At 50.3% G+C, this 12,190-nt stretch overlaps 1 long non-coding RNA gene across 1 annotated transcript; it reads left to right on the forward strand.

Moving 5' to 3' along the window:
• Window positions 1-410: 410 nt before the first annotated feature.
• Window positions 411-11,677, forward strand: LOC111771443 (uncharacterized). Its single transcript, XR_002805300.2, has 3 exons — window positions 411-814; window positions 4,918-5,041; window positions 11,059-11,677. It is a non-coding gene; the product is annotated as an uncharacterized lncRNA (long non-coding RNA).
• The last annotated feature ends 513 nt before the right edge of the window (window positions 11,678-12,190 follow it).

The following is a 12,190-nucleotide window of genomic DNA, read 5'->3' on the forward strand; positions in this document are numbered from 1 at the left end:
GGACATTCCTGTGCAGAGTCTCATTAACTCTCAGGATGAGCCTGAGACATGTCCCGTCACTCCCATCTGACGGGTGCTGAGACTGAAGCCCAGAAGCTCAGCCCCTGACTTGCCCACGTCGCTCAGCCGGGAGCAGCAAAACGGGGAGTCAAGCTCCAGTCCGTGTGATGCCGAAGTCCTTGCTCCTGCCTTGCTCCTGCCACCACCACTGGGAGTGTTTGCCTCAGGAATGTGGACCATTGAAGTAGCCCACGCTCCCACACCAAAAACCTGTTTTTCTGGATTAGGAGGAAGCCCTAGTTCAGACAGGCCCTAAAGAATAATTAAGGAGCGCTGACAGGCCCCTCCTGGGGCAAGATCAGCACCGTCTGGGACTGGCTGAGGGGCTGCAAGCTGGAGCCCCTACACTCAGACCACAGGGTGACACAGAGACAGCCTGCAGGGACCCAGGCAGGCAGCCTCCTCATGGTCCGCATGGTCCTAGTGTCAGGCCACTGGGAAGGTGGGCCAGTCCAGCTGACGGCGGCACCGGCCTGCAGATCAGAGCACTGCCACCACCCCTTCCAGCTCTGCCGAGGTGGCCATCGTGCCAGGCGGACGAGAAACTCAGCCTGACAGTGGTCAATCTTGCCCAGTTGGAGAGGGCACATCTGTGATCCAAGGGCCTGTTCCATGAGTCATCTCCCTGCAAGGAGAAAAGGTGAAACTTCTTGGAGATGCAGTGTGGCACAGAAGGAGGTCTTTGTGCTTCAGAGGTGGAGACAGACCTGGGTTCAAATCTCCGTGCTGCTACTCACTGGCTGTGTGACCTGGGGTAAGTTACTTAACCTCTCTGGGCCTCCATTTCCCCCTATCATGAGGATAACTATAAAGACCTCATGGGATTACTGTTAAAGAAATGAGACAAGTACCGAAAGCACTTAGCCCAACATTCTCCTTGAGGCCAGGCCCTGTTTTATCCTCAGCTGCAGGTGTGGGGACTGCCCAGGATGAGTCCTCTGTCCTCCTTCTAGAGCAACAATCACAAGAGCCCGAGCTACACCCCAGCCAGGGCCGAGCCCTCGTGCAGGCATCATCTCACTGTGTTCCCATGGCAAGCAAGTACTGTCACCAGGCTCGCTGCACAGCCAAGGGGCCGAGACTAACCCGCTCAAGGCCACGCAGCTCGTACACGACAGCAGGGACTCCAGCCAGGGCCCATCTGGCTCCAGAGCGGCATTCTTCATTACGATGCTTCATATTCCAGTAGATGTCACTGAGCATGGCCGGAGTCAAATGAGGTTCGCATCGTCTCCCTGGAGCCCATTTTGTATGAACCCAGAGGGAGACGCATGTGTGTGTGTGCAGGTGTACAAGCGTGTGTGTGTGTGTGTGTATCTTCCACGTCAAGAGCAAGGGCTGAGGCGCTGGGGAGGCCTTTGAATGTGCAGCAGGCACACTGTTCTGCCAGATTTTGCCCCTACCTCTGTCTGTCTGTCCTCAGGCAAATCACTGGATTCTCCAGGGCTCTGTTTCCCTGGCCTTGAAGGGGACAGCAGAGTGGCTTTAAGGCTCTGGCCTGCGCTCAGATGATCGCTCTGAGGCCATGAGACTGTCTCCTTCCAGCCAGGGTGACAGTGGGCACCGGAAGGTCCATGGAATGGGCACCATGAGAATGCTCTTTTGCTCTTCCAACACGACCAAATTCTTCCACACAGGGGAAGCCACACCTGAGATTTCTCTGTGTCCCCACTGCTATTCTGGGAACACAATCAAGTGTTTCAAGAGTCCCTTCTAGATCTGAAAGCAAGATCGAATGTGCATGTGTGCATGTATGAGAGCGTGGGTGCACTTCCATATTCTCCTTTGAGAAAGAGCAAGCTTTCTATTTACAGCAGCGTGCTTTCCGAAGTACCTTAGAGCCGATTGCCTCCTCTGCCCTCATGCCTCCCCGACCAGGGGAGCGAGAGCAGGCATTGTTATCCTCACCCTGCAGGTGAAAAGTGGGCTCAGAGAGGTCAGGTGACTTACCAGAAGTCCCAGGCTGTCATTCCAGACCAGCTTCCTGTCGCCTGCCCAGTGAGTGGGGCCAAGCCTCCCTTTCCTGGCAGAGGTGGGCTCGGTGGGAGGCAGCCCACTTCTCACCCCAGCTGCAGGGCCCGAGGGGCCGCCTGGCAGGGAAGTGGCAGGCAGTGCGCGGGCCCTGCAGCTGGGCGGCCTCCACCTCCCCTTCTGTGCCCTGTCAGCCGTCCTCGCCACCCCGAGATGCAGGCCTCCTGAGCAGACTCCTTCCACAGGGGGCGGACCAGGATGCAGGCGAGGCTTCAGACAGGGAGGGAGGAGGCCCCCACGCAGTGTGTAAGGAGGTGACCCTGAGGAGAGGGGAGGGTGGAAGGGTGTGTATGTGTGGGGGGTGCACACTGTCCAGGGTTGCAATTCAGGCTCCTCCTCGGTGCCAGGGCAGCCCGAGGGAAGGGGCAGGAGGCCCTGGAGTTTCACCGTGCGGGGGGGGGGGGGGGGGGGGGGTGGTGGTGATGTGTGTGTGTGTGTGTTTGTGTGTGTGTGTGCACGCACGCACATGCACATGTGTGTATGAGACAGAGACGGAGAGGGAGACGGATGGGCGCTATACGAGAGTTGGAGGAGCCACAGGGACATGAGCAGAGGCGACTCTACAGACTGGCACCTCCAGGATGCACTGCCCTCCTCTGTTTCGTGGCCCTTGGCCTCCAGGCCCCCATGGTGCCCTAGGAAACACCAGAGGGACCATGGGAGCCTCACAGCGCAGGGCAGGTCCACGGGTCTCCTGGTCCTCATCCTCTTCCCAGCCCCCGTCTGGCCACAGCAGTGAATTAAGCCTCTGGGCCTGGGCGTCCTCACCTGGAACACAGGCGAGAGTCCCGCACTATGCCAGGCCGTGTGGCTTCAAAGAGATGGTGTGTTTGGCAAACTGTCGACAATAATGTGAGGTGTTTAGCCCCGCTGAGAGGATGCTGGGCTTGGGGAATCATGGGAAGAGTGAACCTGTGCGTTCAAATTGATCATTATTTCCTTCCTGACGGTGTGTCCAGAGGCCTGCCTGTTAATGGGACTTTGGGGGGCAGAGAAGCTGTGTGGCTGGCTGGGGAAGGCTAGCCGGTCATCTCCCTCCATGGGGCTGATGGTCACTGGCAGTGCAGGCAGTGTTGCCGTCCAGGGGGACCCTGCCAGTGCACAAGCAGCTGGCAGGCGCTGGGGAGGGCACAGGCAGACAGTCAGAGCTTGTGGAAGCCAGACTGGACAGCTCCTTAGTGGCCATCCTAGCCCACTGGCCAGCCCATGCTGGAACCCCTTTAAATACCCTCACCTATGGGCCAGCCCCGTGGTGGAGTGGTTAAGTTCTCATGCTCCGCTCCGGCGGTGCAGGGTTCATTGGTTCGGATACTAGGCGTGGACATACACACCACTCATCAAACCATGCCAAGGCAGCATCCCACATAGAAGAACCAGAAGGACTTACTACTAGGATATACAGCTATGTACTATGGCTTTGGGGAGAAAAAAAAAGAGGAAGACTGGCAACAGATGTTAGCTCAGGGCCAATCTTCCTCACCAAAAAGCATACCTTTACACAGCCTCTCCTCGAGCCGCCCAGCTCTGCGGGGATGGAGGCCGCCGGACCTGGGCCCCTCTGTACTCAGACCTGTGCTCCTCTCTGGATCTGCAGAAACCTGATGCCATGAAGCAAACACTGGCCTCACGGTCAGGGAGACCCAATCTGAATTCAGTTCCATCACTAGGCAAGTTACTCCTCTCCCGAAACCTCAGTTTTGTCACCTATAAAATGGGAATAATAGTGCCTATCCCATAGGGTTGTAGGCATGATTAAATGTGAAAAAATATACAACATATACGATATATAACAAGGTACCCTGCTCCAGTAAATGTTAGCCATCATTATTTGTTATTGTTTATATAACCGTCTTTCCCAGAGGAAACTCTAAGTTCTTTGAGGACAGGAACCATGTTTGGTTCATCTTTGTATTCTTCAAGATGCCCAAAACAATACTTGTTAGAGAAGCTCTACACATTGTGCATTAAGCACCTGCTGTGTGCTGACATCATGCTCGACTGTCATCGGGATCTTGTTGTGATGAATTGTGAGGTGCAGGAAAAACTGGTCCCCTGAATCATTGCAGGGTACACAAGTTTCTTCAGGGCCAACATGCCCTCTCTCTCTCCTCTCCCTGCCTTCCCAGCTACCCAAGTCCTTAGGGCTCTCACCTCCTCCTCTTGCTCCAAACCAGATGGATAGAGCTCCAGAGAGCATCTGATAAATTACACACACTCAGGTATAGATAACTGATGATCACTTGACATGTTGTTTCTCCAAGGGATTATTTGAATTCTACGAAAGGTTCAAACTTAAAGCGAGCGTTCTTAACCTGGGTCCACGGAAGGTCTGAGTGTGGGCATGGGCAATGTACTCACACTTTTTCTGACTGGGGAGAAAATCTGCATCTTTTATCAGATTTGTCATTGGTCTGTGAGCCAAAGAAAGATTTCAGAAATGGTTCCCTGGAGCAGTGTTGTCCAGGAGAACTTCCCGTGTGGAAGGATCTGCTGTCCAATATGGTAATCGCTAACCACTTGCGGCTACTGAGCGCTCGAAATGTAAATAGTGCAAGCGAGGAACTGAATTTTTAATTTGATTTATATTAGTTAATTCAGATTTATATTTAAATAGTTACATGTGGCTGGTGGCTCCCATTGTGGACCACGCAGCCTAAGATGATAAAAATTCAATGGTACAATTTTAGACATATTGGAGAGGTGGCATTTCAGAGTATACAAAGGGATTCTTATGGGCAGGAATTAGTCAATGTTCTGAAATTTTAAAAAATCATTCATTCATTCATTCATTTATCCATCCATCTATTCATTCATTCATGCATGCAGGCATACACAAACCGGCACTGACATCTGAGCAGCCACTACGCACGTTCACTGAAAGAGGACCAATGGTGACTAAGAGAGGTGCTTCCAACTCTGTCCGGACCAGAGGGTCTGCTGGAATGTACAGGTGGGTCTCTTTGGGGGTGGCTCTGTGTCTAGAGGAGCAGTACCACCCTATTCAGTAGTCCAGGCCTCAGGACATTTGCAATCTTGTGAGCAAGAGAATGTTTCTTCCTCTCAGAAGGTTATTTGGTCCCAAAGGATGAGCAGAGAGTTGGGGAGGCTTGCAAAGTGGAAGAGACGGGGGATGTCTCCTTGATGATCAAGTTGAGTTTATAAATGAAATTTCATAGTTAAATTTTTATGGATGTCAGTGAGGCAATCTTTGGGAAACAAAGGAGCTCAGCATCTGGGTTTCATTGATTTTCAGACTTCTTTTCTTACATTATCACTGGCTCATCTACTCCTGGGGCTGTGGTGAGGATTAATTAGCTTTTGTGGATAAAGCTCTGATAGCATGCCTGTTTCACAGTGAACGCCCTGTAAGTGTCAGTTATTATCATTGTTGAGAGAGCGCCCAGTCAACGCAGAGGTGGGAGGTGATCAGTACGTGTTTGGTGAATGAATGACTGAGGTTGCCAAATATACAGACTCAACAAGCATCAAGCAGAACCAAACAAAAGCTGGATGTCAAGGTCTGCAATGGCTTTTTGCCTACAAAGTGGCCCAGTGCCATGGCCAAGGCAACCACAGTGTCTGTAGGGACAACAAAAGAAGGTTTTAATGATGGACTTTGTGAATGTGCCATGAGGGTTGGCCATCATGGCTTTGTGACCTCCATCTTGGGGCCATGGCTTCTTAAGTGAGGATGGACTAGACATTGCCTAAGACCTGCTCCAGCTGCAGTGATCTAAGAACATGCCACCTGTCTCTAGCTGGGCCTTTTCAACACTTGAGGAATAATGACAACATCCATATCTCCTCTGGCCAAGGGAGCGCCAACAATCCACTGTACAAACCTACTCAGAGACCAGAATTTGGTTCCAAATGACCCATTTTGCAACAGCTCAAGAATTTCCAGTTGTGTCTGCTAATGAGTATAAAGTACAAAAATGAGACGGCACTGTAGGACATCTGCAAGTGAGTTATGGACGGCCTCTTGGCTCTGCCAAGGGAGGGGATGGGCCAGCATCCACAGAAATAGACAAAACAACTCCAACAAGGTCCAAATTGCACACTATAGGATTTTTAAAACTTCGTTTGGGTGAACAACCTCTTTTGTGTCTGGCTGCCCTAAAACTGGACACAGTCATACTCCTTTCTGCTGGCTCCCTACAGCCCTCAATGTGGTCTTTGTCTTGTCAACACACAGCCCTTTGGCCTCCAATTCTATTGTTCTGATTAAAGTGCCAGAATTGGTCTCCAGACCACTATTGATTTTGTATTCTCATGGAAGAGGAGGGAATAATGGAAGCTGAGCAAGCTGGCTAGCCCAGGTGTGAGGAACGGACAATGTTTCAAGGTGGGAAGGTGGAGGAGGAGGACAGTCCATGTGGGGTTGCTAGAAGACTCTGTCCTGTATAGTTCTGGGTAATGAGGTCTTTACGCTTGAGTGGGGAGCCAGACCGCAAAGAGGAATGTGTGTTGGCATCTCTTGGAATGACCTCAGTCTCTGAAGGAATCTTTCCAAGCTGGACGTTTCTGAAGAGTGATAACCCCAAATCTGTCTGCTCACCCAGTGGTGAGGTCCTCTCCCCTCTCTCTTCTCCTGTGGCTGGCACAGCAAAGAGTAGGGAGGTGAGGGGACTCAGGACTTGGACTGGCCAGGCCCGGCTGGCTCAGTCTCTTCCTAGTTATGGAGCACTAGGCAAGTTTGCTTCTCTCTCTGAGGCTTGGTTTCCTTAACCTTAATATGGGATTACTACATCTATCTTGTAGAGTCATTGGAGGGTGAAATGACTGTATAGAAAAGAAGCTATATTAAGGAGAGGAGAGTTTCCATTATCATTGTTAAATGTTGTTATTCAGCATTAAGACACTGAGATCTCCAGTGGACTCTGCTTATCTTGGTTTTCTCAGAAAACCTTCCTTTCACCTTCCAACTGGACCCTGAGACAACTAGTGCATTTTACTCCAAGAACAGCTGGTTTTATGTCATTATTTCTGCCATCTTTGACAATGCACCTTCTTTGCCATCTGATACATGCTCCCAAACCCTATATTCAACATTTAACATTCAACATTTACTGAGCGCCTACTCCCACATTATCTATCTGCAGGCACAGCAGTGAACAAAACAAAGATTCATACCCTGGTGGGACTTACATTCTAATGAAGAGAGACACATGATAACCATAATGTATAAGTGAATTATACAACTTGTTAGACAGTGGTAAGCGCTAAGAGAAGATGAGAAGTAGAGCTGGGAAAAGTGGACTGAGAGTGTAGTGGGAGGTGTGGGCTGCAGAGGGTGGCCTCATGGACAAGGTGAAATTTCAGCAAAGACACGATGCAGATGAGGGAGTTGGCCAAGCCGATATACGGAAGAGGAGCTTTCTAGGCAGAGGGAACAGTTGACAGAGATCCAAAGTCATGCTGGAGTGTTCAAGGACAGGAAGGAGGCCAGTGTGACCAGAGGCAGGGTGGAGGGATGAGAAAAAGTTGTGAGGATGGAGTTGGGAAAGTGCAGAGCACACAAGGCTTTGTCAGCCATTGTGAGGATTTGAGGTATGACTCTGCGTGGAGTGGGGGGCCCTTGCAGGGTTTTGAGCAAAGACATACATGACCTGGCTGACTTTGTAAAGGGATCTTCCGGTTTTATGCTAAGAAGAGATGAAGGGAGGCAAGGGCGGGAGCAGGGAGACCCCACAGGAAACCTATGCTGTTTCATAGAGGAGAAATGATGGTGGCTTGGAGCACTGTGGATCAGGGGAAGTGGGGAGAAGTGGTCAGAATCTGGACCTACTTGAAGATAGAACCTCCAGGTTTGCTGAACTGTTGGATGTGGAGTGTGAGAGAAAGAGAGAAATCAAAGGAGTCTCCAAGGTTTTTGGCGAAGCAAACGGAGGATGGAGGTGGTGCAGCTCAGCTGGGGGAGGCTGTGGGTGGAGGCAGTTTTGGTAGGGGAGATTAGGAATTTGGGATATGTTGAGTTTGAGATGTTCGTTAGACATCTAAATCAAGATGTTGTGTGGATATTTGGATATATAAGACTGAATTCCAGAAAAGCAGTCTGAGCTGGAAATGTAAATATGGGAGTCATCAGTAGATAGTCGGTATTGAAAACCATGAGACTACATCGCTGTGAGCCTTTCTTCCCACAGTGCTTCTGCTAAGTCCGTGAACCAAGCTTTTCCAGGAGACAAATAAGATCTGAGAGAAGATCTCAGACCTCCCTGGTTCATCGCCCCATCTCCTGATGCAGGAACCCTGAAAATGTCCCGCTGCCATCTGCTATTTCTGAGCGTTCTCAGGTGACTCCTCATACCTGCTCACGAATGAGTCCAACCCTCCCCGCCATGTTGCTGTTCCACGGCCATGTCCACCGGCATCTGCCAGGGTGCATTGGCTAGTCCATGGGTACCACTGCTTCCTCTTCCACAGGCCCAGCATCCCAGGCATCACAGCCCTTACTGGTGCTCCTTCTCTGCTCCATGCGGCGTCACCATCCTTGTACCATAGCCATCAGGGGCTCTGAGCCTGACTGGGCCTGGGAACGCACAGTTCCCCTACTCTGTGCTGAGCGCTGACTATCAGAGATCTCTGCAGCTCTACTAGTTTAGGGCTAGGCTCCTCACACTGGGATAGGAGTTTCCTGATGGTACACAGAAGTGCAGCAGGGAGGACACAATCCTGCAAGACAAGCAGAGTGCATCTTATTGGAGCATCACTTTTCCTCATTGGTATCTAACTAAAAATATTTCTTTAATAGTAAAAGAACAATTATATTGAAGAGTAGGATACAAACCTGGCATACAATTGAAATCAAACCCAAGATACATCCATAATAGTTTTCCTTTGTGACTATGCCACAGATCTCCCCAGGAACCTCCCATTATCTTTCAGTGGATGGTTAATTATAAAATTTTGAACAGTCCTGGGACACTGTCAGCGGTTGGAAGGGGAGTAGGAGAAAGAGACTCAGATAATTTGTTAACTTTTAAGTCCCTTGGTTGGACTGAGTTAAATTAGTCAGGCATCTACCAGAGCCTGGGGTAACCAGAGACAAGATGGCAAAGGAGGTTGGCGAATTACATTTTGGAGAGAAAAACCATGAGTCGGTGTGATGGGGTGGTGGCCTCTTCTCCTTTCTCTCAGTCCCTGTGTCTGAGTTTCTGGAGTCACACAGACCTGGAGCCAAAGTCTGGCTTGACCATGGACACTTGGAGGTTCCAGGATGATGGTTCCCTAATAAGGCAAAGTTGGCACCTCTCAAGGTCAGGAAGGCAGGGGATGCACTGACCTAACCAAGGCAGGGGATGCACTGATCCCACCTCAGAATTTGACGGAGCTGGAAAACTATCTGTCAGATGTGGTACACGATATAAACCATATACGGGAAGTGGAAACAAGAACCACGAAGGAGGAGATGTTGAGGGACTTCTAGGGGGACACGGTTGGAAAGAGAGACCGTGCCTGCCCACTCCAACCAAGCAGCCCAGATGTCCTGCACCGACTCAACGGTCATGTGAGCTAGAAGCAGCAGCTGACTTTCTAGGCCAGTGGTTCCAAATGACAGTGTTGATCAGAACTCTGATACTTATTAAATAAACATCTCCAGGCGCCTCTTCCAGACCTCCTGAATCGGAATCTAAAAGAATCCGGTTTTGTAAGGGCCTCTGGGGGCTTCCAGGTTAAATTCCATCTGACCCCAAGTGACCCATGCTGACCCTGGTTCAGTCCTTGATAAGCACAGAGTATCTGCTCTGTGCCAGGGAATGGGCCGCTTCCTGTGGGAGAGTACAAAACTGTTTACAGCTTGGGCTCTGCCCTCAAATAGCTCAAAGACATGAAAAGAAAAAGACAAATTACAACTTCGTGAGTGAATTCAAGGCAATGAAATCATGGCTCTCATAGGCAATGCTGCTGAGAACCCATGAATGCTACACACTGGAGGGACTATGAGATCATAGGAGGGCTTGTGCCAGTCTCTGTCTTTGACTGGCCAAGAGAATTGCAAAATGCGGCATGGACCTTGCGCAAGGATTCCAACTGGGCCTGGGGGAGTCAGTGCTCGCTGTGTCTGCTGAACTGGGGGCCTAGCAACATCTTCGGGGAGAGCCTGCTGCACGAGGGGATGTGTGTGGGAAGAGGGTTGTACACAGATGTTGGGAGCAGATATGAGGGGCTGCAGAGGAAGCCAGCATGAGCCCTCTCCCTGGCCCAGCCCCTGGCCCATGTCTGAATGCTGCGAAGTGAAGGTGGCAGGAAGACGCTGATGCAGCTGTTTGCACAGGGGCTCAAGCAATGCTGTTTTGGAGCCCAGGTGACAAAGTGGCCTGCAGCGCAGAGGAAGCATGCATTTCTCACCTGCTTGGGGAGAACTCCAGGACATCATGGGGATTGTCCAGGAGCAGTAGGGGAGAATGGATCTTTGACGCCAGGCTGTGGGTGTAATTCCCAACGGAAACCTGGTGGGAGAGAGCCAATGCCTGGTGGTCATGGCCAACCCTTTCAAGTGGCAGCAGGATGGACTTCTGGGAGATCTCATGGGACCCTCCTTGTGGATTCCCAGAAATATACTTCCTGGGAGGAGATGTCTTTGCCGGGAGGGGTCCTGCATCAGCAGGTGAATGCCATGAGCCAGAACAATCTGAGTTTACACTGTTAAGTACTGAGGCCTTTTGTGAACCAACGAACTGATGAAGCCAGGAAAATTGTGTGTCACAAAACGACCAGGACATTTGGAGGGACGATAGGTGGGGTTAGGTGTGAGTAAAGATATCTGTGTGGGGTTGTATTTGTGAGAATGTGAGTTACCAAGGATGGTGGAAACAGCAGTCTTAACCCAGTGATTCCTAGAGAAACATTCTTTGGTTATTTGCGAGGCTGAAAGTCCATATGAAGTAAGAGGTACTTAGTGAAGACCAGAGTGGGTGGCGCACATGTGGAAACCAATGGCCCTAATCATATTGCTTATCCTAGGCACTGGGAAAGGCTGAAGCCTCCTGGGAAAGTGACCACAGACTGACGTCATCTGGAGATGAAGACAGGGGAATCAAGGCCAAGAACCCAGGGACTTCCCTGAGGAGGGCTCCCTAAGAAGGTGGAGCCCACAGCCCGCTAACCTTCCTTCAATGACAGTGGGGGGCCCCTAACGGGCATCCTGGGTGCTCGCTCTGGGACGAGCATGAGGGTAACCCTAGTCAGTGTTCCTACTGCCCAGGCTAAACATCTGCTTCAACCTCACAGTTCATGATTTTGCATACCTTATCATTCATTCCAGAGTCTCCCTCTCGCATCTCAGGTGCTTCCTCCCTCTCCTCGAAGGGAAGGTCCATGTAGCTATTCACCCAGGAGATAGGAAGCAAACTGGGCTTCGGAGAAAAAATTCAATGCCATTACTGATACCATTTCCTCTCCATTCTGCAACTGAGAACACAGTTGGCAGGCAACCTCGCCCCCCAGATCTTGACAGAAGCTGGAGGGCTCTGCGATCTGTGGGTGAGATAATGACACCACCTAATTTGTTCTGAGCTCCCTGCAAGCTGCAGGGAAGAAGCCGGGATTGTAGTTTGCTCTGAAATACAAAAATAAAATAAAAGGTTGTGACAGAGATTTAAATGAGAATAAAATGCCAATTAACTCAGAGGTATTGGACCCGAATCTACGTCTCAGAAGAATCCCAGGTCGCACTTGGTGGATCAGTTTCAATTTCCCCCAAAGCACTGAACGGCCACACTGGGGAAGGAGACCTCAGAACAATCCAGAACTCCGTGCCAGACCCACTACTTATCACTTTAATTGACACTTACTCCATATGATGCTCATACATTCACCGAATGGGTTCAATTTAATTTGAAATGGGGAATTTTTTCTTTCCCCTGTTGAAATATTTAATGCGGTGGGCTTGAAAGCTAAACAGCTTCAGCGCTAGCATCTCATCACTTTTCTATTTTGCTCTAAAGAATACAAAAGACCCCTCCGACCATGATTTATTTTGAAAATATTTTTTTACCAACTCTGTAATTACAAAGCCCGTTGATCTATACTTTTTCTATCAGTGGGGTGATGGGATAGGTGGCAAGAAAACAAAAAAATCCCTCCTTTGCTACCT

The sequence above is a fragment of the Equus caballus genome, chromosome 1 (assembly GCF_041296265.1).
Source record: "Equus caballus isolate H_3958 breed thoroughbred chromosome 1, TB-T2T, whole genome shotgun sequence".
Lineage (NCBI taxonomy): Eukaryota > Metazoa > Chordata > Mammalia > Perissodactyla > Equidae > Equus > Equus caballus.